The sequence below is a fragment of the Callorhinchus milii genome, unplaced genomic scaffold, assembly GCF_018977255.1.
Source record: "Callorhinchus milii isolate IMCB2004 unplaced genomic scaffold, IMCB_Cmil_1.0 Scaffold74, whole genome shotgun sequence".
NCBI lineage: Eukaryota > Metazoa > Chordata > Chondrichthyes > Chimaeriformes > Callorhinchidae > Callorhinchus > Callorhinchus milii.
The window spans coordinates 70,626-94,725 of record NW_024704815.1 but is presented as its reverse complement, the minus strand read 5'-3'; the positions used below and the strand labels follow the sequence as shown (position 1 = coordinate 94,725).

The 24,100-nt window shown below is 38.3% G+C and overlaps 1 protein-coding gene across 1 annotated transcript in view; it reads left to right on the top strand.

Moving 5' to 3' along the window:
• LOC103182348 (synuclein, alpha interacting protein) overlaps positions 1 to 24,100 on the top strand; it is an 83,363-nt gene that overhangs the window by 3,450 nt on the left and 55,813 nt on the right. Inside the window, exon 2 of the mRNA XM_042345687.1 lies at positions 22,538 to 22,617. The gene's annotated coding sequence lies outside the window, so the exon portion shown is untranslated. The remainder of the gene's footprint in view (positions 1 to 22,537; positions 22,618 to 24,100) is intronic.

Below are 24,100 nucleotides of genomic sequence, written 5' to 3'. Positions count from 1 at the left end.
TGAAACTGTTCTGAGTCACTTTTGAGATGTGAATGTCAGGTGTTTGCTTCTCTGTAGATTGAGATTAGTTCCAAAACTCAATAACTGCCTCAGTCCTGTTGCACTTAATAGTCAAGGGACTTGTTGCTTAATCCTGCGAAAACCCTCTACAAATTTTTTTTATAAGCGTAATGACTCATTTTTTCTTAAAACAAAATTCTCGTCTCTGAACTGCAAATATTTAACAGTCAGCTTGTTCTCTTCACCTCTTAATCTGCCCCCCCACACACACACTCTGAATTGGTTGATACGGAAACTGTATCTTGAGTAACAAAGCAGCAAAATGTATAAATGCCACTATTAATGTCATGTTTCCTTTTTGAAGTGCTTGTTCAATTCTAGCACAAGTCTGCAATAAGACCCTGCCTGTAGCATTTACCCACAAAATGCAATCACTACACCTTACAGTAAATCCTGTGAAGTGCTTTGAGACCTATCCACGCCACAAAAGTCACTTCAGTAAGACTCACACAAGTCATATCGGTCTGGACCACAGCATTTATTATGACTTACACAAAGTCCGAGTTGCATGCAAACTGTATAAGCCTTAGAAAATTTGATTAAATCAATCTACATTGTGCATGCGTAATTTAATGCAGTTGATAAGTGTGCAAGCGGTAGTTCAACACTGCAGCCAGGAAGTGTGCATGCAGTGACATGTCAAAACTACATTTCCTGTCACCGCATGCGAATTTATCGGCAAGCATTGGAATCACATTGAATCTTGGGAAATTAAGTTCTTCTGCGTAATGCATTGATAGATCAAGACGACAATATGCACGAATCAATGCAACCGGCTGGTAAGTGCGCATGCATCGATGGGTCAGGGACATCATTTCCCACAATTCAAGATAGTCGGAAAGTTTGGAAGTAATTGAGATGTTGGGGAGAGGCATAACGCTTTAGGAGGTGATTAATATGAGTAGAGCAAAGAAATCTAAGTGGTTTTAGTAGGAAACTGAATTGGACTCAGGTGAATGTACAATTTAGGAGATTATACGATTTATAGGCAAGTTTTACTATATATCAAATACAAGGATTCTTATTTTGTACAAGCAAAAGCTGCTGCTTGTTATCTTAATGCGATAATAATTGATAAGAAGTTGCTTATTAATTGGTATGCTACATACTTAAGTGCTTTTTTAATAAATTGCCCCCAAAACACCATGCTACGACATTAAATACTGTAAAACACTTTGAGAATTCCTTTTTGGTCAGCAGGGAAAAAGTTCTTCCAATGAGACAGGCTCTATATCAAATGCAAGGATGATTTTTACACTCATCTTACAGATTATTCTCTGTTTATTATTGTGAATTGGATCAAGCGTAGTAACATTTTCGATTAGCATAATTTTTTTGTGTCAATTGAAACATCTAAGCTTGGAAATTGAAGTTACTACACACACATTTTAATGTAATCTCTGATATAACCAATAACATTTAATTCAATAATAGAGTCATCAATAATAATATTGATAATATTTGAGTGAGTAAAGTGTAGAGCCTGCAGATAATACTGATTAATGGTAGTATTATGTTGATAGCACTAATGTTTTGAGCTATTACTGTATCATCAAATTGTTTCAATAACTTAACGTATATGTAGCCATGGTAGTACAATAGTAATAATAATCCTTGCATTTGATCTAGTGCCTTATCACGCCTTCAAGATGACTCAAAACCATAAGAAAGAAAGGATGAAAGTTTTGAGGAAGATCAACAGTGATAACAATAACTTCGAATTATTGTTGGATAATCAAATATATACCAAGTCATTTGGATGACCGTTTCACTTCACAGAGTCATTGAGGGGGAGAAGGAAAGCAAATCTAAGGGTCTTGACCAAAGGCATTGCCAAAGCAAAATGTTTGTTTAAAAAGGATCTGAAAGGAGAAGCAGCAAGGCAAATAGGTTTTGGGAGAGATTATGTTTGGAAGTGATTGGAAACCTGGCCGAGGAGTGCAGGACAAGATTCCATGCGAGGCTAAATGTGATGAAATATTATTATACAAAGCAGAAACAGCTTGTGGCATTTTAATTTGTTCCTTGCTATATTTTAAGTACCCTCATGGTTATTATTTACTAAAGGTTCTTGCTCTGATATAGATTAAATTGTGAAATTGTACAAGCCACAAAAATGCTGGAAATTATGTAGAGTGAATATTTCACCATTGTTCCTATGAGACATGTCCTGCATATTGATGGTGCTTGTCTTCACTGCTGCAGCACATAAGACTAGCACAACACATAGGCAATAAAATTTTCACACTGCATTCCAAATGGATTCATCTTCATTAGGCTTGAGAAGTCTCAATGACATGATAAATCACTAGATCAAATGCAAGGATTATTATGATTATTCGGAATAGTTTCCAAAGAACATGTTTAATTGTTTGTGCAGCATTAGCTCTTCATTGCATTTACCTTTGTGGAACATGCAGCTAAACCAAGTACTGTATTTAAAATCATCCACGACTTTCATCTCCTTACCATCGCTGTTCACTTCTTCATTCTTGTTTTTTATTGTGGTGTTCTTTGTTCCGCCACTCTGTACCCATCCTCTGGAACTCCATCCTGCATTCCCTCTGTCTCACCCCTTCCCTTGCCACCTTCAAGACCCACTTCAAGACCCTCCTCTTCGATCGTGCTTTCGATCTCCCTGCTTCCCCCCCTGCCCTCTCCCCTCCCCTATCTCGACCCTCAGCTTGAGTCCGAAACTCTGTCTGTCCAGCGCCTTGGGACGTCCTCCTGACGTGAAAGGCGCTATATAAATGTAATTTTATTGTTCTCGTTGTTGTATGATAGACATCATCATAGTTTTCAGGAAGCTGATATTGTGATCCATTATTGTGGAGTCCTGTAGCTCAGTGGTTAGGTCACTTGCCTCACAAGCGAGAGACCTGGGTTTGATTCCCATCAGGGCGAAATGTTGGGCAAGTTTCCTTACTCCACACGCCTCTGTTTATCTAGCAGTAAGTAGGAACCTGGTTGTTATTCGATTTGGGGATTGCTTTTTCAGGGATAATAATTCCTTAAAAAAATAATATTAATAATTTGGTCACTCAATCCACGACTCTTTGTGGGACACAGCTGTGCGCAATTGGCTGCCGCATTTCACCCACAAATATACAGTGAATTCACTTTGCAGTATATTCTGTGAAGCGCTTTGAGACGTCTTGAAGACATGATAAGGCGCTATATCAAATACAAAGATTATTATTATTAGATAGTGCCAGCTAAGGATTCAGTAAGAGTAGCATTTGCATTTCAGGCTCTTTATCAGCTGCAGTGTAATGCCTTCACCTGCCTCTACTTCCAAATACAATGGAACCTCATTGTAAGTGGGTAGTTAGGATCCATAAAATCTCAACTTTCCTAATACCATGGTTGGCAGAGCTCCACATTTGCATATGTGGTTTGCGTAGCTAGGTGGTTGAACTGCTTTCTGCTTACCAGCCTGCTCCTGTGCTTTTTTAAAAACAACACGGACCAAATTCTGGATCATCAGGTCACGCAGTGTCACTTTTTCTGTGCTATGTGTTTTCAATGCAGGAAGTTGCCAGCAGCGTAATGACGCAGCAGTTGGCCATTTTATCAGGGAAACCTGGGTGTTAGTCGATTGGCGGATCTCTTTTTCCGGGGGTAGTAATTCCTTCAAAAAATTATAATAAGAAATTGGTCACTTCAATCCACGACTGTATGTGGGACACTGCAGTGTGCAATTGGTTGCTGCGTTTCGCCCACAGTCAATTCACTTTACAGTATATTCTGTGAAGCACTTTGAGACGGGATAAGGCGCGATATCAAATGCAAGGATTATTATTATTTTAGCATGGTAGCCAGCTGGTGCAAGTGTGTAAATCAAGCTAACTGACTGTTTACATGTGCAGTGAGTGGGATTTAAACCCCATTTGCATTATAAACAACTCAGTGCTATATTGGGGCTGAACTAGGTACTCTGCTTATGATACTTTCCAAGAAATCATTGAACAAAGTAGTTTCCAAGATGCCATTTGATGGATTCCCCTGTTGACTTTTATAAGACTGTGTTCAAAACTTATAACTACAGTACTGGTCCCACCATTAATATTTCTTGCCATTTTGTTTTGGTTGAATAATAACTTGCAGAGAATATTTTCTTAAAATTACTGGTTTGGGAAAATGAAACCAATCTCTCTTTGAAGTTTATCCTCAATCTGAATTGTAACCTTCGATCCATTCCAAGCAAATTATAAAAGGCAGTTTGAAATTTAGTAATCAAATATGTAAGACTACATTTAAATGTGTTTCCAAAAATATATGATTTAAGGCTACAGAATGCAGATGTCAGGTTGTTATTTTGTACCTCATAAAATACCATGTTCTTAAGGCTACAGCAATATGTTGGCAAATGCACAGTTTCCACAGGAAATGCTTACAGTACATTACATTCCTAAATCTACCATACTTGAAGGTACTGCTTGCATCTGCAACAAATATATTCTATGGAAAATGTTATACGTGGTGCAGTTGTTCTGATGTATTCAGACTAGATAATGGAGGCTGGAAGATATAGGAAGTATATTTACTGAAAGATTAGCACTAGATAATGCAACCGAACTCATTAACAGTAAGTGTGGGTGTTTAAAATTCCACTTTAATGGATGTATTGTGATAGTATTTTCTAATTGAACAGTGCCATGAATGATCTTATGTGGTTTGGATTAAATTGTTTCTATTTTTTTAAAGTGTGTCATTTCTATTGAGTATCATCGTAACAAAATAATAAAGACTACTAAATATAAATGGAATTTTTTTCAATTCCAGGTGTTCCTATTGTTCAGCCAAGGTCTATCTAAACTGAGTAGTTGGAAGTTACATGCAAATACAATGTACAAGGGATTTCCTGTGTTGTGATGAGCGATACACAGGGAAAATAACTGGAAATGACTAAACACAAATGCTATTCATTTGGAACGTATCGTTTCTGCTTAAGTCAAAATAGTGTTCTATTGTTAGGTCAGGGATTTTACACCATTACTTCGGTGTTCAAACTTTCAATTGTGATATGGATTGAATGATATATTTCCCTTCCAAAATATACTTGGATGAATGTAGGACATAAGTGTGACAGAGGAAAAAATAAGATGAGACATATTTTTCTGATAGCATTCATTTTTCATAATGTCTTAAATAATTAAGGTATTGTTACACAACAGGATAGAAAGGTATTCAACTGAATATAAAATGCCCACTGATCCTGAACATTATTTATTGTAGTAAATAACGTCCTCAGGTGCTGACAGCATGACCATCCATGGTTGCATACTCCACCTTGCTAAGCCAGTCCGGAACTTTAACGTCTTGTTTGACCCTCAACTATCCTTTCTACCCGATATAAGCGCCATGACCCTCTCTGCCTTCCCCCACCTCCGCAACATCGCCCGGCTCAGCCACAGTCATACCACAGACCGCCGAAACCCTCACACACACTTTCATTACATCGAGGCTCGACTATGCAAACTCATTGCCTCCCCAACTCCTCCCTCCATAGACTGCAGATTATCCAGAACTCTGTGCCCCATGTCCTCTCCCGCACCAGGCTCTGTGACCCTATCAACCCTGTCCTCACCTGACTCCACTGGCTTCCCATCACTGAGAGGATACAGTTCAGGATCCTGTTCCTCACCTTCAAAGCCTCCCATGGTCTTGCTCCCCCCAACCTCTGCAACCTCCTAACCCCCTACTATCCTGCACATTCCCTCTGCTCAGCGGGCTCCGGACTGCTTCATGTCCCCTGCCTCGCTCACTCCACTATTGGTGGTCTTCTGCCATCTTGTCCCCAACCTCTGGAACTCCATCCCACAGTCCCTCCACCTCACTCCCTCTCTCGCCACCTTCAAGACCCATTTCAAGACCCTCATCTTCGACCGTGTTTTTGATCTCCCTGCTTCCAACCCCCCTGCCCTCCACCCTCCCCGACCCTGACCCCCAGCTTGGGTACAAAGCTCTGTCTGTCCAGCGCCTTGGGACATCCTCCTGACGTGAAAGGAGCTTTACAAATGTAATTTTGGTGATGGTGTTGGAGTTATTTGATACAGGATAGTGTAATTTGAAGCTGACTGAGAACTCAAAATGTGAGCTATAATGTTTCTGTAGATGCTTATTTTCTGTTCCCAATTGTGTTTGTAGGAATAGGATGCCAAATGGATACTTTTAGATACTTTGTTGCACACTAAAAAGTTTATACTTTTAGATACAATATGTGTTTTCTCCTTTCAAAAAATGCCCTTAACTATTGTGAGAATCACCACTTTTAAGCCAAAACTGCAAGGTTCTCTTCTTCCTGTAATTCTTTTAATAATAATGCTTGCATTTCATATAGCGCTTTTCACGTCTTCTAGACGTCTCAAAGCGCTTCACAGAATATACTGTAAAGACTGTATATTTGTGGGTGAAACGCGGCAGTCAATTGTGCACAGCAGTGTCCCACAAACAGTCATAGATTCAAGTGGCCAATTTATTATTGTTTTTTTACTTGAGGGATTATTATCAGGCATGTGGAGTAAGAAAAGTTGCCCAAGGTTTTGCGCTGCCAGGAAACGAATCCAGGTCTTTCGCTTGCGAGGCGAGTGCTCTCACCACTGAGCTACAGGATTCCGTAATATTAGTTAGTATCTGAAAGATAGTATTTTAAGTATTAACTGCCTATTAAAAATGTGGCGCTTTCCTGAATTTTAATATCAGCTTTTTCCCTGAGTGTTTATTAAGTGATGGCACAACCCTGTGATAGTTTGGTTACATTTGTGGAGTATTATTCTTGTCAGTTTGAAGTAAGAGGTTTGTATTGTGCAGGCTTCGTAGTAACTAAACTTTATTTGCCTATAAATGTGCATGAGACGAATTATTGAATTATATCAGAGTCTTAAACACCGTGCAACAAAAGATATTGTTGTAATGGCTGTCCTTTTTAAAGAAACCTAACTTGTTTGTGTTTATCCTCTTTCTCACTACTTTTCATCTTTCTTGATTAGACGATAAGAACAGACTACCAAGGTTTCAAATTAAAAATTCTCTCCAGGATTAAAGAGGAAAATAATTATCTTCTCCGTCTGCCCATCCCCTCTCCCCCCCACTCCTCCCCCCCGTCCTGTCCCGTCCCCCCCCCACCCGAGACCGTTCTCCCGCCACCCTACCGCCCAAACACATACACACAAAGAATAGTGAATTAATGGAACAGACTGAAAAAACCCTTTTGATTCAAAGTTAATTAACTAATTCAAAAAAGTCCCTGCTAACTAACATTGGAGGGCACAGATGGGCTAACCCACACTCCCGCAAAACCCACACTCGGTGGAAAATCAGAGTGCTCCCACTCACAGTCTATGATCTGCCTTCCAACAGACTGTTACAATTGTCACTCAGTTCCATAGCCCAACCCATTGCAGAGATTGTGCAGCCAGGAATAAAATTACACTTTTTATGTACCTATACATCAGCCTGCTTATGTGCAGTGCAGCAATTTATTTGGTGGGAGTTGGATTTGCTTCAAATGGCAGCAGCCACGTTAATTCCTCTCCAACTCGGCTGTGTTCCCTATTCAATTTGGTCAGATTCTTTTCCTTCCCCACCCCAGCGAGGAAGTGAATGACCAATTTTATCTGGGGGAATGTTGGTCAGGACGCTCTGGAAAAACTCGTTTCTTTTGGAATTGTGTCATTGGATATTTAACATCCATCTGAACAGGCAGACTCAGTTTAATGTCTTATCTGAAGGACAGCAATGCTGACAATTCAGCACACCAGCAGCACTGAGTGTCAGCCTAGACTATGTGAGTTGAAAGTCCCAATATTGGGCTTGAACCCACAACTTTGACTCAGAGTGACAGCGATATTAACTGAGCTGAACTGATGCACCAAATCCTGATCACGGAAGTGGGCATTTTATTGTGGTTGTGTTTGTTATTTTACAAAAAAAAATTATTTGGATGTATAATTTCTTCCTCGTTCTGGAGATTTTCCTAATGTAGGGTTAGCTGTTTCTTTTCCACCTTGTTGTGAAGCTATTTTTCTCTGCTGCTTTTGTTGGTGCTGTTCTTCAAACTCCAATCTCTGCTCCTCCATTCTCAATGTGCTGTCATCTCACTCAGCTCATAGCTAAACCTACATTTGCTTTGTATTTGTGGTTATACAATTTTTGTTTCAACAACTTTTTTTTAACTTTGCCATGTCTACCACCAATGTAAGTGGGCTGTGACAATACAAAGTACTGTGTCTATTGGTGATGAATGCAATAACTGATTGAATCAGATTTGTTTTAACAAAGTTATGATGCAGGTACTCTATTAGAATAATCTAAGTTAAAAATCAGGTTGATGTTGGCCTATTTAATTTGGTTGGTAACCATAATGCAAATAGAGGTAAATACAAAATTCACAAGCTTACAGCTACACTGAAAGTTGGAATATTATTTCCCTGCAGGGTGGTAGATTTGTGGAACAGTTTCCTTCATTAAGTGGTTAATTCTGGATCAATTGATGTCTTTAAAACAGGGGTGGGCAAAAGATGGCTTGCGGACCATATCCAGCCTGCCAGATGATTCTATCTGGCCCGTCATTGTGTCTGGCGATAGAAAAAATTATAGTTTGTTCAGTCACAGAAAGTTGCACAAATTTCACATTTGATTCTGACCGGGAACATCAGCCAATTACACTGCTTAGTTGTGCGCACTCTCCCTTAAGTGTTAAATCAGGCTGAAGTCAGAAATGTATGTATGGATTAGCAAATTTTCAAAACGCGCATGTGGCAACTGCGGTAATACTTTTCACTGAAGAGGACGTAAATTCAAAATGAGTTTATCAAAGAAGCGGAAAGTGGACACCGAAGGCCGAATATTCAACACAGAATGGACTTCTAAATTTTTTTTTACCAGTGTGGGCGGAAAATAAAACAAATAAAATAAAAATAAATTTGAAAAATAAAATAAAGAAAATAAAAACTAAGCAATGTTGTGTGCAGTTACAAAATAAGTAAGCAATTTTGCATGTTTTTCATTGGCACTCGATGAGAGTTGTGATGTCAAAGATACAGCCCAGTTGATAATTTTTATTCGAGGTATGACCAAACATTTTGAGCTCACAGAAGAATTAGCATCAGTGCAGCCAATGAAAGATACGACAACTGGAGAAGACTTTTTGGACGCAGTAAATAAGTGTACGTTAAAATTAGGAGTGAAAAAAATTGGTGAATGTGACCACAGATGGAAGCCCAAATCTGACAGGCAAAAATGTTGGGTTACTGAAACGAATTCAAGATCATCAACAACAATATTATATTTGTATCGCGCCTTTCACGTCGGGAGGATGTCCCAAGATCAAGTCAAAGAAATAAATCCAGAACAGAATATTGGTTTTCTACACTGCATTATCCACCAAGAGGTCTTCTGTAAGAATGTTCTTAAACTAAGAAATGTTGTGGACACAGTTACGAAAGTGGTCAACTACATTCGAGCAAAAGGATTAAACCACAGGCAGTTTGTAACTCTGTTTGAGGAATTGGAATCCGAGCACACGGATGTTCTGTATCACACGAATGTAAGATGACTTAGTTTAGGAAAGATCTTGAAAAGAGTGTGGGAACTGAGAACAGAGATTGATTGATTTTTAGGCATGAAAAAGATTCGTATTTCCCACAGCTAAATGATGCAAATTGGCTCTCTGATTTCGCATTTGCTGTTGATATCATGGGCCACATGAATGAACTGAATTCAAAAGTGCAACGGAAAGGGGCCTTTGTGCACGATTTGTATTGCAGTGTCAAGTCATTTATGATAAAATTATTTATTTTATCGTGTCAGATAGAAAACAGACTGTTCGCCCACTTTCCAACTTTGCAGCAGAATACTGTTTGAGATCAAAGCCTTAAAAAGTATACTTTGTCACTACTTGACTTACATGCCGAATTTTCTCGCCGATTCCAGGATTTCAATTTGATCGAAAATGACTTGTCTTTGGTCTCTTCACCTTTCTCATTTGATGTTGACAAAGCCCCATTTGACCTCCAACTCGAGCTTATTGACCTACAATGTGATCCATTGCTTGAGAAGCAATTCAAATCAGTGCCGCTTCCCAGTTTTTACGCCTCTCTTAATGAATATACCTTTGCAAAAATAAAGCATCATGCCCAGAGGATGCTTGTGCAGTTTGGATCAACATACATATTGGAGGAGACATTTTATGTGATGAAATTCAATAAATCAAAACATAGGACTGTGATGACTGATGATCAGCTTGCAGCAGTACTCCGCATTTGCAACAACAGAGACGATGCCTGATTTCAATTGTCTGGTTAACGCACATCAGCGCTTTCATTCTTCGCATTGAGTGAGCTCCTCACATTCTCATAAATATGTGAATAAATGAATAAATATCGAATAAATGTCTGCTCAATGAGTTATTTTTATTTAACCTAATTTTAATGAATGTCAATTATATAGACTTTATTTTATGCATGTACAAGTGTAAGACTTGATTTTGAGCTATTATTAAGCATTTGCATCTATATTAAGTATGCGGCCCGTGAAGCTTACCAAAACGCGTGAAGTGGCCCGATAGCCAAAATAATTGCCCATCCCTGCTTTAAAAGGACCTGTTGATGAAAGAGGTAAAATATTATAGGGATAGTAACAGCTCTGCTTGATTATGATAGTCCAGGATATTTGGAAATCTTGAATGAAAGTGATCTATGAAAGAGGGAGGGTGGTACAATAGTAAGAATGAGGTCCTAAAATCTGGTCAGAGTTATGACTTTTGATGATGATAATAATCTTTGCATTTGATATAGCGCTTTATCCCATCTTTGAGACGTCTCAAAGTGCTTCACAGAATATACTGTAAAGTGAATTGATCATATATTTTGTGGGCGAAATGATGTTGGATTCTAATGGGATTTTCGTATTACAATTACACATTGCCAAAGTTATTACTTGTAATGGGAACTGGAGTTTCAGCCCTCAGGTTTCCTATGTAGATATCAAAGTGGACCCTTAAAAGAAATTTGAAACCAATGACTTGTGGGAAACTGGCAATTATTGCAGAATTCCACTGAAATTTCTCCTGCATGGATTTCCACTGACCCTGTTCATACTTTGTTCAAAATTGCTTTTGCCTCTACCCATAGTTGCTTTGCGTGTCCATAACTTTGCAATAACTAGGTTTAGCTGTGAAATATTGAATTCCTTTGAAGGCCATTATGTGAAATATTTCCCCAAGGACTTCAGGAGTATGTTTTTCCTGATGCCAAAGGCTATGATCATGATTGTACACTAGAGATCACTTTTGCATGGCTGGCTTACTCTGCGCTGTAGTCACTGGTGGCTGTTTTCCTGTGCATTCTCTTTAACTCAGGAAAATGTAAGATTCAGTAATAATCCACATATGCTACTTCCTTTGCCTTAATTTTCCCTTTTCTATGTAGGTGAGAGAACTTTTTTTTGCAATTATATGCTGTAAAGATATTCAATTTGCTGCATTTTATTTGAGTTGTAAATGAGCTTGAAATTGCTGTGAGCTACTGTATCTAAAAGATTCAATTAACTTGCAATGAGCAATGAGCTGGCTTCAAAAACTAGTTTTGAACATGTATTGCCAGCTAAAGTTCCTTTGTGATAGCTAGAGTATGAATTGAGTGGGACTACCTCATTTATAGTACTAGCTCTGAGCACTGTTGGAATGTAACCAGCTAAAAGCACGCATCTTGCCATTGCGAACACTGGCAAGCTTCCGAGCTAGGATTTATCTACCCACTGGGGCTTTGGCTTTCAGGGATAACGGGAGCCAAGTGGGAAGAATACCAGCCCCCAGTGACTGAAATATTCCTTCAAGTCCTCTTAATGAGCCGATCAGCCAGTTGTTTCCAATCAGGGTGAAAAATGTGTGCAATGTCATATTTGATAGCTTAAATGGAAAGAAAAATCCTAGAGGAATGCCTTCTGTTTGAAGTGCTTCCTTTAGATGTAAAAATATATTTATTAATGTGCTCTTGACATGTTAGAGTATTGGTGAGACCCACCTCCTTAAAAGTTAGGCTACACTGATGGCTTAAGTAACAAGGAAGAGATATATATGTACTGCACAATACAACAGCTTGCATATATACCGCACCCTTCTTGAGGGATATTGTATTGGAGTGCTGTGCAGCGTTGGGGTCAACAGGGGAGAGGGGAGATCGGGGAAGTGGACAGTGGCCATAAGCGCAACCAAAGAGGAAAGTTTTAAGGTCGTATTTGAAGACGTAGAAGGTGGAAAGCTGGGAAGGGGAAATAGGTAAAGGGAGGCAGTTGCAGAGTCTAGGAGTATACAATCTGAAAGATCAGCACTCAGATGATGGCTTGAATAGGTCAGCGGATGTGTAGGAAGCATGAGTTACCTGAATGGAGGGGAAAATTGATCTGATTTTGGCTCGAACCGAAGTTTCGCCCACAAAACATACAGTCTATTCATTTTACAATATATTCTGTGAAGCGCATTGAGACGTATCGAAGATGTGATAATAATAATAATAATAATAATAATCCTTGCATTTGATATAGCGCTTTTCACGTCGGGAGGACGTCCCAAAGCGCTTCACAGAACACACTGTAAAGTGAATTGACTGTATATTTGTGGGCGAACGCGGCAGCCAATTGCGCACAGCAATGTCCCACAAACAGTCGTGGATTGAAAATGACCAGTTTATTCTTATTGTTTTGTTTTTTTGGAGGGATTATTATTAGGCTCTGTGTGGAGTAAGGAAACTTGCCCAAGGTTTCGCCCTGCCTGGAATTGAACTCAGGTCTCTCACTTGCAAAGCGAGTGCTCTAACCACTGAGCTACAGGACTCCGCTAAAGCGCTATATCAAATGCAAGGATGATTATCAGCAACTTAGCACATCCTGCCGATGTGAAAGGCACTATACACATGTAATTTGTTGTTGCTGGGAGACGGCGAAGCTTGGGGAAGTCTGAGGTGATGGGCGTTCGGAGTTTGACCCATGTGGAGTTTTTGATGAGTTTGGAGTTTATGGATCACAAAGCCAGGGAAACCAGCAATCCTGGCTGTCGTTTCTTGAGATCAGTTGCCACGAGGTCGTTATTCTAAAGCCTCCATTTCTATTCAAATCAATGAAGCTTCTCTAGGACACAAAGACACCCCCTCCCCTCAACATAGCAGTCTGTGCATGTGCTAGATGCTATGAAACCAGGACCTTGAAATACAATGAATAAAACGATTCCTCTACATAGATTATAAATTGCTATGGTGAAGCTGGATGGTGGGGCGGCGGGGCTTTGAACAGAAAGTTTATCCCCTTGGTTTTCATCTTCATTCAACAGGCTCCATCCTGAATATTTCAGCTCTGGATCTCTGATTAAATATTTTATTTTTCAATTGCATTTGAATGTGTAGGCATGTTCATTCTTGAAAGAACTAAAGTTGCCCTCAGTTAGCTGATGCAGAGTGGAATTAATTGTCAGTGGACAAAACTGCAGCACATTGTGATCTTTTGGAGTTGGAGGAAAGGAAATTTAGGAAAAAGTGAATTTAAGGAAAATGACAACATTGAAGTTGGACGCTCTGGCATCCAGTACCAGAATGCTGCAGACAGTAACGCGTCAGTGGGTTGTTGGGGTAATTTTGCTTCAGTGCATACTTTTGAAATACATACTTTAAACATGTAATTTTTGTGTGGCAACAATTCTGTTTACAATACTTTAAAGGTTGCATAGCAATTGATTGTTGGTTTGGTGATTTCTGATTTTTTTTTTAATATGAATTTGAAGCACTGCCAGTTTCTTCTCTCATTACAAAACTGTATTTAACTATCATCTTCTACTTTCTTAACCATCTGTATAATTAGGTTATATGAAGCTCCATACTACAAATTAACTTTCTGTGCATCCCTTAATTTCAGTGTGTGCACATTCTTTGCTTATTCTGCAACTGATCTATTCAAGAAAGTCAATGGGTGGCATGCATTGCAAAGTATGGCCAGCAATATTGTTAGACCCACATTGTAAATCAACATATACAACAACAAAATTACATTTATAGCGCGCCTTTCCTTTGGGAGGACATGCCAAGGCACTGGACAGTCGGGTCAGGACCCAAGCATGGGGAGGGGTGAGGTAGGGGTTAGGGAAGGCAGAGAGGTGGGAGGGAGACCAAAGGCACGATTGAAGAGGAAGGTCTGTAGACAAGCCTTAAAGGAGACAAGGGAGGAAGTGAGGCGAAGGCACTGTGGGATGGAGTTCCAGAGTGTGGGGGCAGAGAGGCTGAAAGCTTGGCCACCGATCTTAGGGCGGGGCGGGTGGGAGACATGGAGCAGGTCGGAGCCCACTGAATGGAGGGAGCGGGCAGGTTGGTAGGGAGTCAGCAGGTCGGAGAGGTAGGAGGGGCAAGGCCATGGATGGCCTTGAAAGTGAGATCGAGGATCTTAAATTTGATCCTCTGGGGGATGGGAGCCAGTGGAGTCGGGCGAGGGTGGGAGTGATGGGGTCACGGAGCCTGGTGCGCGTGAGTACATGAGCTGCAAAGTTTTGGATGATCTGCAGCTTGTGAAAGGAAGCGTTGGGAGGGCCGATGAGGAGGAAATTTCCATAATCGAGTCTTGATGTGACGAATGCGTGAGTGAGGGTTTCGGCAGCCTGAGGGGTGAGGCAGTGGCGGAGTCTGGCAATGTTGCGGAGGTGATGGTAGGCAGTGCTGCTCATGGTGCGGATGTGGGGGAGAAAGGACAGTTCAGGGTCAAACAAGACTTCCTGATATAAAACGGTTGTAGCAAGGCCAATATGATTTATTTTACTTTGATTTGTGGATAGTGAATCATTCATTGGTTAAATTGTCTTCAAAATGGCTCTGAATTTAAGGATTCTGAACAATATTTGTACGCCATAACACAACATACAGTGGCAGGATCTGGTTTTGTTCATGGCTTTCCCTGAATGTAGATCTCACCTATGATACTTGAAAGATGCTGAAGAAAAACCACAGAGAAGAAGGAAAAAGAGAAGAGCAGAGAGAGAGAGGATCTTCTGAGGTCACTTATTTGTCCAGTAACGAATTATAGAAGGACTTCTTGGCTGGTTTTAAAATGTTTTGCCTCCATCATGGGTATATTGTTACCATATGCTCACTGGCCTTTTAATCACTGTTTGCCTGAGGTCTTGGACTCAATCCGTCAGTTTGATAACATGCCCATATCATAATCTTTCAACCTGCTCCAATTACTATCATCCAGTATTGTGAGTCAGTATCACTTTGAGTGCAGTCACTCATGTAAGGAGAAGTTTAAATGGCAGTAAACAAAGTGGATTCAAATTAGACAAGATAAACAAAAAAAACTCTTCCAATGAAGAATCAAAATTCTATGGAGAGTTGTTTCAATTTAAACAGAAAAATGATTCATCTAGTCTATTAAGCTGTCTTAACAGATTTGATGTCTTCTATAGGCATCTATTCAAGCAAATTACCCATTGAATACCACAAAATTCAATTTTCTTGGCACAATAGAGCATGTTCAAACAAAATTAATGAAGGAAATTATGGAGAATAGAAAGGGTAGCAACAGTATTTCTCAAACAAACCTCAAATGTGCATTGACAGTTACGTGCAACATTTTCCCCATTTAAGGTCCAAAGTTACAAACGTGTCTTTTCTTCAACTTTTACGGTTTCACAGTTCTAGACATTCTACACGTGTTTGATTAGCCTTAAATATTGAACTGTGAAATCTATACTTTATGATATGTGAGAACTTTCATATTGAATTTTATGCCCATTCAATTTTCAAATCTTTCTTTTATACATTCTTCTGAAAAAGCACTTGACTTCCCTGGTTATAATAAAATATTATCGGAGGAACTTATTCTTTAGCAATGCATGAAAATGCATTACTCTTCGCCAAATTTCATTAAGTACATTTCATGGTTACAGATTCACAAAGTGGAACCAAGCTTATGTTGCCTCCCAAGTTCAATAATAAAATGTCTTCCCCAATCAAAATATATCAATTGTTACAATAGTACTATTTTCTTAACATCTGAAATGATAGAAATGTTCGCAGCACAAAAGAAGAACATTTAACCATCGTATCTGTGCAAGCTTTCCTCCGGAGACAATGACTCTAAGCCCATCTCCTGCCTTTTATATTATTTTGCTTCAAATATTTATCCAATTTCCTTTTAATGTTATGGCTAGCCAAAAATGCTCTTTTATAGCTTATTAAGAGCTTAGGATTGATGCTGAATACATAGAAAGGATATATTGAATATATATAGCAAGGAGAATATTGTACCTTTATATAAACAGATTTGTCTTTCTCTCCCTCTGGGAGATGTGGTTAAATAGCTTCCCCTTCATTGCTGAGTAAGATGAATGCTTTCAAACTGATTGTGCTCTTGAGCCATTTTCAAATATCCTTCCGATCCCTAAGATTTTGCCAGACCATAAATCATCCACAAAACTTGCCAAGAGAAGAAGGTAGGACTTCTTAACTGCTTCTGTTTTTTTCTGCTTAACCAAATGTTAGAATGGATCTGTAAAATTATGCTGAATTGGATAACAAGCAGGATTACTCCGACCTTACCTCAATTATCTTTTCCCATTCTGTCTATCTCAGAAAGTGCAAACTAAAAGGTTTCACAAAATGATGAACCACTCTTGAGATTTTAAAGAAGTGATGCATGCAGTTTTATTGATACTTTTTCTGGACCTTTACAAATTAATGGAACAAAAATAATGATTTTGTACTAAGTTAAGTAAATCAAGATAATCCTGAACAATTAAATTGTGGTCCTTATAGGAAATGAAGCACTGAAGTTCATATTTTAAATAATGCACTTTTAAATGCCCCAAAATGTGTTGGATGGATTGTGAGTTCTGATTATTAATATTATTTGGCCGATGGATTCCAAATGTGCAGGGAAGTATATTTTTTGGAGAAAGCATGTAGCCAAGGTCTATTTGAAGTAAAGCTCATTTGATAAACTAATAGTTCATTTGTCCAGAACGTCCTGTGTACATAAAAGATGAGTAAGTTTGGACTCCAAACACTTTTTCTAGATAACTGAAAGCTGTCAAGCCACTAGCTGTGTACAATAAATGTCCAACAATCTGAGAGATCAAGTGGTTACATAAGGCCTGGAAGATGGTTATAAGAACATCGTCATCTAACTGTTCAGGTGTAATCTTGTTTGAGAGCTAAGTGTCAAGGATATTGTCCCAAAGGCAATAGCAAAATTATTTCATAATCCAATTGAATAAGTTCTTTGAGGCCCCAAACTGAACTTTAGCAGGTGGTTTGTTGATATAAGACACTTTTGTTGATATGGGGATTGCTCCAAAATGGTTTAATTGATAATGCTCCAGGCTAGAGAGCGGGTCAGATCTGAGAAAATATCCTCAGCAAAGAAACCATGAGTGTGAGAGAAGACCTGCTTGCTTGTTTGATTGCCTTGGATCTCAAAGAAAAGGTACTGTCTCACAATATGAAAAATAAAAGAATGTTTCTTGGTAAAACTTCTTTCTTATCTTTTTTACTGTGCAAACCCTTTAATGTATCACTTTTAAATAATGTGTGCAGAATTGTTTAGTGTAAATGTAAATTGTTGTTATGGTGTTTTGAAACAAAAGCTTATTTTTTAATTAGAAATGGAATTGGTGAGATTGGTGATGTATTTCCGACCTTATTTCACGGAGACTGAAGGTGTTTCTTGGTGGTTTAGTCATGACCCGGGTAAGTCTGGGCTTGATCATTTATATCTGCATCAGTATAATAATAAGCCTGCCATTTGATATAGCACCTTAACATCATTGAGGCGACTTAAATGATTTCACAGGATATACTGTAAAGCTGTGTGACTGTGTGTATTTTGTGGGCAAACATTATGTAATAGGCTCAAAAGGAGCGAAACCATTTGCAGTTGAAATTGGTAGTGACCAAGTTAGAGGCTACTGAGGGCATTCAATGGAGATAAGCCAGACAAAACCAACATTGTTACAGCATACTTAAGCAATAGCTCTGTGTGACTTTACACAATTGCAATAAATGGTGCTTAAACAAACCATAGGTGGATTGACATAATAATGCTTGCATTTGATATAGTAGTTTATCATGTATGACCTTATCGCACCTCAAAACAGTTCACAACAATTACTGTTGAGTGTAGTGGAGTCCTGTAGCTCAGTGGTTAGAGCACTCGCTTTGCAAGCGAGAGACCTGAGTTTAATTCCAGGCAGAGGGCAAAACCTTGGGCAAGTTTCCTTACTCCACACAGAGCCTAATAATAATCCCTCCAAAACCCAAAACAATAATAAATTGGTCATTTTCAATCCACGACTGTTTGTGGGACATTGCTGTGCACAATTGGCTGCCGCGTTCGCCCACAAATATACAGTCAATTCACTTTACAGTGTGTTCTGTGAAGCGCTTTGGGATGTCCTCCCGACGTGAAAAGCGCTATATCAAATGCAAGGATTATTATTATTATTATCATAGTGACTCTGTATTTAAATGTGAATGTAGCAGCCAATTTGTGCATAGTATGATCCTGCAAACAGCTAGGAAATGAATGATCAACTTTAATTAGAAGATTGTTGGCTAGGACTGGGAGAAACTCCCTTCTCTTTTCAAATATTATCATGGGTTCTTTAACTCAGTCAGAACAAGTAGATGGGACCTTGTAGGTGCCACCTTTCAGAAAAAAAATTAAACCAACAATGCAGCACTCCCCCAACACTGCACCAGGATGTCAGCCTCGAGTCATGATCAAGTCTCCAATACTCTGCCATGATTTACTTCTCACTAGTAGTTTGCCTTTAGGTATTATAGACTTTTGAATTATGGTGCGATTACTATCAGTACAGCAATTTGCTATCTCAGTGTTTTAAAACTCTGCTGTGCATACCAGTATCCAGCAAGTACTAAATTTGCAAATCCCTGACACTTCCTGATTGATACCCTTGGCTAAAGAAGCTGACTAGCACTAACTTTTATAGCTATTCACTGATGGATCCATTACCAATGTCAGTTCACTGGCTCTATGCCAATGTTAGTTAGTTTTGTTTTATGAGGATTTGTACATCTGGATAGATGGCATGTTTAGTGTAATTTTTATTTTAGTACAACTTCTTTAAGCTGAAACCTATTTAAGAAAAGCTTTAAGAAGGTATTTATCTTAATTGAATTCCTTAAATCAAGATTGGCAAAGGAAAATGCAAAATTTCAGGTCTCCGTGGCTTTCACGGCTGTGATAAAAACAACTTGCCTACAAGAAAACAACATTTAAAAATAATCAGAATTGTGATGACTAAACGGGAAAGGAAAATATTTTAAATGAAAGCATTTCTCCACAGCCTGCAATATTGTCCCTTGACGCTCAACAAGCAACGAAACACTATTCAACAGGGAAATCAATTTCAGCAATCTCAAAGTACAGTATTTTAATGTTCACTCTATAATAATCTGGGAGGTTGTATTTATGATCGAGGTTACTAAATATTCAAAAGAAAATACCACCAATAAGTTTTTCTCCAATGCTGCAGCAAAATGAATTGCACAATGGCAATAAACATTATAAAGTATTTGAGGTCAAATATGTCCAGGAATAATGTACTCTTCATCTTGCAACTTTTATTCAATATTTATTCAGTCTTGGTGCAAGTTAGTGCAAGGAACCTCCAGGTTGCACCATAGAATCTCTGAATTGCATTAAACTCAATTAACATACTTCAGTCACATGACATGATTTCCCTTTCATTGGAGCTAATATACCATCTAAGTTTATTAAGAGGGCTACGTTTTGAATTACTATACTATAATGTTGAAAGGTTAGTACACTTCGTTTCTTCCCCCTCCCAGCCTCTTACAAAAGGAAAGTAAAATGAAGCGGCGGTGTGTGATATATTTTTTAAAAACTTAAACTGTATAACTGATTTTAAGAGATGACATACCACAAGATTAAAAAAATGATTTTATAATATGAAAGTATTAGTTTGGGTGATTGCAATTTTCTTATTACGGATTCTTTTGTTTGGACTGAGGGTGGGGGAGGGGTATTTTTTGCCTAAATTTCATTTTTAGGTTAGTTATATAAAAATAAATAATAATCCTTGCATTTGATACAGTTCTTTTCACATCTTGTATACGTCTCAAAGCGCTTAACAGAATATACTGTAAAGTGAACTGACTGTACATTTTGTGGGCGAAATGTGGCAGCCAATTGCACACAGCAGTGACCCACAAACAGTCGTGGATTGAGAGACCAAATTATTATTGGGTGTTTTTCTTGAGGGATTATTATCAGGTGTGTGGAGTAAGGAAACTTGCCCAAGGTTTCACCCTGCTGGTAATCGAACCCAGGTCTCTCGCTTGCAAGGCGAGTGCTCTAACCACCGAGCTACAGGACTCGTTCTTGTTAACTGCCTCCAAATTTTACAGGTCAAATGCATTCTTTGAACTAAAGTTTCTGAAGACCAAGAGCAGCTTTGTGCTACTGTGAAAATATTAGTACAGGCTATGTTTGTTCTAGATCAAATAATACAAACCTCCTGGTCCCTCTGATCCCCGTTGACTCATTGTTTGAATTAAATTAAGTTTAATCTCTGATAGTCCGAACTTTATTAAATAAATTCCTGTTTAAAGCGAGTGTTTTACAGATCCTAGGAAGTAGAGCATTTTAAAAACCACTGTGAAACCAGCAACCCACAGATGCATAAACCCTGATAAAACTAACTGTTTGACTAATCCAAGTGAGGTAGTACAAATGAGGTTTGTCTGTTGGGACCAGCTGCCAAAAGTGACCATAGAATGTCACAGATTCTTTACATCAGGTCTGAATGTGAACCATCTGTCAGGTTGGAATGGTCTGGGATTTAGTTATTGAAATGCTAATTCATGTATGTTGAGTCTCCACTCGAGTGTAAATTGGCACAGCCCAGTTTCAAGAATAGACCTGAAACATGAAAGGTTAATGTGCTCTGTCAAACTGATCCCACAGAAGTATTCTGTATAGTAAATTAATCCGATTATGACCATACTGACATCTTTATTCAGTAATCCAGTTATTTTACAGAAATCTATTTTTTAATAAGAAATTTGTGAAAACAGTAATTTTGAATGGATCATTGTTAATTTCTGTATCTTATACATGTATAATTTTGTTATTTCATGTGTTTTAACTTTCCCCACAATTTTCTTCCCTTTGCTCATGGTAGTGAATGTCAGAGTAGGCATCATAAGCACAAGGATCCCTCATTGAAGGAACCATATACTGTTGGTAGCCTAATCAGACTACTTTCTAATAAAGCAGAATTTTTTTTTGGAACTTTGAATATTAGATTCAGTGCCTTGGGACGTCCTCCCGACGTGAAAGGTGCTATACAAATATAATCTTCTTGTTGTAGATTCGGGTGCCATCTGTGAGATTTGTGAAGTATTCAAATATCGATTTGAGGGAGTTAATGAATTCTGGGGCGGTCCTTATAGAATGGAACAAAGGAAACATGGTTCCCCCATTCAAGAAGGTTGTCTTGGTGATATCTGGCAACTATTAACATGTTAAGCTGACCTGATATCCAAAATTGACAGTAAGAAATCATATGAAGCAGGGTAACTTAACATCCAAAAGGCTTTTGATAGCATCTCATCTTTGTCATTTTCCCTCTTGACAACTTTGGGTGCATTCATACAAACAAATAATTTTTAATTGGGTAATGCAGTTTTTCGATGAAGTATTACATTCAGTATTTCTGTAAAACATGTTTATTTACAAATAATTGGAGGGTGAAGTTTGTAAAGCCATTTCATTAATAATAATAATCCTTGCTTTTCATGTTTTCTAGATGTCTCAAAGCGCTTCACAGAATATACTGTAAAGTGAATTGACTGCATATTTGTGGGCAAAATGTGGCAGCCAATTGCGCACAGCAGTGTCCCAAATAATCATGGATTGAGTGACTAAATTATTTTTGTTTTCTTTTTGAAGGATTATTATTCCCGGAAAAGCGATCCGCCGATCGACTAACAGTTAGGTTCCCACTTAATGCTAGGTAAACAGAGGCATGTGTAGTAAGGAACCTTGCCCAACATTTCGCCCTGATGGGAATAGAACCCAACTCTCTCACTTGCTACGCGAGTGCTCTAAACACTGAGCTACAGTACTCCACAATTGCAATGGCACAATTGCATTTGCAGTTTGCATTTGTTTGTGTAGCTTTTCGTTTTCCAAATTCTCTACTAATAAAGCACACTTTGAATTTTTTAAATATTATTCCCAAACTTTGCAATTTGTCTATTTAACTCTGTTTCAATTACGTATATAGGTTTGCTGTGAGCACATTACAAATATGTAGACTAGATTATTTATGTAAATATAATGAATTTTAATGTCAACTGTGTGGTAGAGAAAAAACAGACTTACCATAACATTGCATTGGTTACATTTTATTCACATTAGCAATAACATTTTGCTGATTTTCTGGTTGCAGGATGTCTTAATTGAATCTCAGTTTAAAGAAATCCCACTGGAAGAACCAATTGCAATAGTAGATTGAAGTCGTTTCCTCAGGTATATGCATTTCTTTTCCAACACAGCTCAAAATTCGCAATTAAAATACTTTGGAAATCATTTGAAAATAATCTAATCAAATTAGACCCAAGACTAAAAAGGTTTGGTACCATACCATCAATATATTTGCATTTTTTTCCAAAGATAAACAGTAATATGTTTGTGCTGAACTAACTGATCTCAGCTGGGATCAGCAGTTGCACTGCAACAGGTCCCAGCACCCCTGAGCAAGGAAGTGGAAAGTCAGTTTAGGTTACTGCACCTGACCAATGTTGAAAAGTATGGGTAACTGGACAGGACGGGAATGAGAAAACAATTTGGCTCAGCTGTTGCCTCCCCCCCACCTCCCCCTCCCACAAATTGTCCACTGACAATCACACATGAAAAAAGATAATTTCAGGGTACTTGACAGCAGTTGGCATCTATGTAACTGTTCCCAAGCATTTGTCAGTGTCTTCAGCAAAGGAGGGGAGAATATTGAAAGGAGAAATTATTTTGAAAAACATTTTGAGAATTAAGCTTAATAAAAGTTATAAACTTTTTAAACAATAGAAGTAGAAGTTGATTTCCAAAACAAAATCTGTCAAGGATTCTTCACATACACATAACAATAGTTCTGGCTTGTTAGTACATGTTTTAAAGACTGCATGCTGAGGTACATTCAAATAGCTGAGAGGTTTATGAAAGTGTCACGTTTTCATAAATCGCAACAGTAAAGCTGAAAAAAGTTTTATGAATGTCAACTGAACCCAAAGGTTTTCTTGATCTTACACTCGTAGCTTTCTGTTTAATTTAACTTAAAAAGAACATCCAATTATTAGTGCAAGCTATAATGTCTTCATTCTTGTCTTTGTGTCTTCAACAAGCATAGACAGTCAGTTCTCTCTTGCAATTCTATGTACTTAATGAAAGAAAGCCATGAAAGAATTATAGCTACAAAATGATCATGGTGTCAAGCCAGGATTGTTAAGTACCTTGGGATATCCCCTGATGTGAAAGGCTAAAAAATATAAAAAATGCAGAGAGAAAATTTCAACATAAAAATCCTATCCCCAAAAATGTAGGGGCATGAAGTTTAGATTAAGAAAATATTAATTGGTGTATCATTTCTTCCTCAAACAATGTACAATTTTTTTCATGAACTCTATTTAAACCATTTTATCTGCTGAGGAGAGGTACTGCAAAGTTTCTGCCTGCACCCAAAGGTAAATTAAGCAAAACTCCAGGAAGCACACAGTATCTAACCTTGGGTCTCATATTATTCATCCTGATCCAGTTGCCCTTGGCATATTTCCAAGGTTCACTAGTTCAGGAACCATTAGGTAGCTAATGTCGAAAGTGTGTTTTTTCAGCTGGTGGTAAGAGTAAGTACTGCTTAAAAATTCATAATGACGCTTTTAGTTGAATATGTAATCAATCTTAGTCACAGTCAGGAGACTTGTTTTGTTCAGCAGCAAAATGTGATTTGCAGGTATTTTAATTT